The 1,989-nt window shown below is 50.4% G+C and overlaps 1 pseudogene; it reads left to right on the top strand.

Moving 5' to 3' along the window:
- The first annotated feature begins 448 nt into the window (after positions 1 to 448).
- Positions 449 to 1,063, top strand: LOC123934605 (annotated as a pseudogene).
- Positions 1,064 to 1,989: the final 926 nt, after the last annotated feature.

The following is a 1,989-nucleotide window of genomic DNA, read 5'->3' as shown; positions in this document are numbered from 1 at the left end:
GCCTGAGACCGGAGACCTGAGGCCTCTCCACAACCCAGCCCTCCTCGGACCCGGCCTTCTAGCCCCTGGGCCCCTTCACACCAGCCCCCCCCCACCGGAGGCGGTGACTCAGGGGGCCCCCCTCGGTAAAATGAGGCCTTGCCACCACAGGGCACTTTGAGAGTCTGCCGTGAAGGCCACTTTTTAAATAAACCTGCGATTAAGTAGAATTACAGGATCCCTGCTCTGTTATGTATTTGTCCCGATTCTGTTCCACAGCAGCCCTTGTCCTGCCCCAAAGTCACATTTCTGAGGTTTAGATGGGAGCTGAAGAGCTATTTAGGGGCTTGTGTTCTGTACACAGTGGCTTTTCTCCTGGGCCCTCGGTTGTTGTTTTCCTTGGCAGGGTGTGTTCACTGAGAGCAGGCGAGCAAAACTAGCCTGAAAAGCAGGCCAAGGATCTTGCGTCCCCGCGTGTGTGCACCTAATCTCGGCTGGTCCGCCCGAGACCCCCTGAGCGCCAACCCTAGTCCCCCGCGCGGTCCCATTTCCGCTCCAACAAGATGAAAGAAACTATCATGAACCAGGAGAAACTCGCCAAACTGCAAGCCCAAGTGCGCATTGGTGGGAAAGGAACTGCTCGCCTGAAGAAGAAGGTGGTTCATAGAACAGCTACAGCAGATGATAAAAAACTTCAGTTCTCCTTAAAGAAGTTAGGGGTAAACAATATCTCTGGTATCGAAGAAGTGAATATGTTCACAAACCAAGGAACAGTGATCCACTTTAACAACCCCAAAGTTCAGGCATCGCTGGCAGCGAACACTTTCACCATTTCAGGCCATGCTGAGACAAAGCAGCTGACAGAAACCTACCCAGTGTCTTAAACCAACTTGGTGCAGACAGTCTGACTAGCTGAAGAAGACTGGCTGAAGCTCTGCCCACACAATCTGTGGACGGAAAAGCACCACTTGCTACCGGAGAGGAGGATGATGATGAAGTTCCAGATCTTGTGGAGAATTGTGATGAAGCTTCCAAGAACGAAGCAAACGGAATTGAGTCAACTTCTGAAGAAGATACAACTTGAAGAAGTTACTGGGAGCTGCTAGTTTAGATTATGACTGCTTTTTATAATTTTGTTCATGGATCTGATCAAATCTAAATCTCTAATATTTTTAAGCCCAAGCCCCTTGGACACTGCAGCTCTTTTCAGTTTTTGCTTACACACAATTCATTCTTTGCAGCTAATTAAGCTGAAGAAGCCTGGGAATAAAGTTTGAAACAAGATTAATAAAGTTCTTTGCCTAGGAAAAAAAAAAAAAGCAGGCCAAGAACCCTATGGAGGAAGGCTGCCTCTCTGTGCCTCGAACACTTGCCCCACACCCCCTTTCAGGGGCAGCTGGACCTGGAAGAAGCCACCAGGAGCCTCTCCTTCCTTTGCCCCACTTGCTGCCCTCCCCCCACCCCAACCACCACACACAGTGCTATAACCTCCAACAAAGCCTATTTACCTGGTGAAGACTTCAAGTCATCCAGGGCCAGGGCTTGTGGGTAGAAGGGAAGGTCTTCGCAGGGCTTCTGGAAGCAGGATAAATCCAAATCACATAAGGAAAATAAGGACCTAGCATAGTGCCTGACCCATGGTCTACACATTTCTACAGAAATGTGTAGAAAAAAGGGCAAAAGGGTGGCGGAGGGTTGGGGTGGAGATCCTCTCCAACACTCTAGGAGCACTTGGGAGAAGCCTTTCTGCTCAGGAAGTCTCTGTCCGCTTGCAGCCTCCCAGCTTTACCCCCCCGCCACTTGTCCCCAGCGGGAGAGCTCTGCCGCAGAACAATCTGGCCCCAGAGCTGAAAACCTCCCCTCTTGCTCACCCTCCATTTTGTAGGAAAACAGAAAACCACCTGGAAGAGGTGTCTGGCCTGATAATGATAACGAGGGAATTAATGCTGAGCTGAGGGTACTGGCTTTCTGCTTTGCCTCAGGCCATCAGCTCTTCCGTAGTCATGAATC

This window comes from Meles meles, chromosome X, assembly GCF_922984935.1.
Source record: "Meles meles chromosome X, mMelMel3.1 paternal haplotype, whole genome shotgun sequence".
In the NCBI taxonomy this organism is placed as follows: domain Eukaryota; kingdom Metazoa; phylum Chordata; class Mammalia; order Carnivora; family Mustelidae; genus Meles; species Meles meles.
Note: the sequence above shows the minus strand (reverse complement) of the source record. Positions and strands in the feature narration are given on the sequence as shown.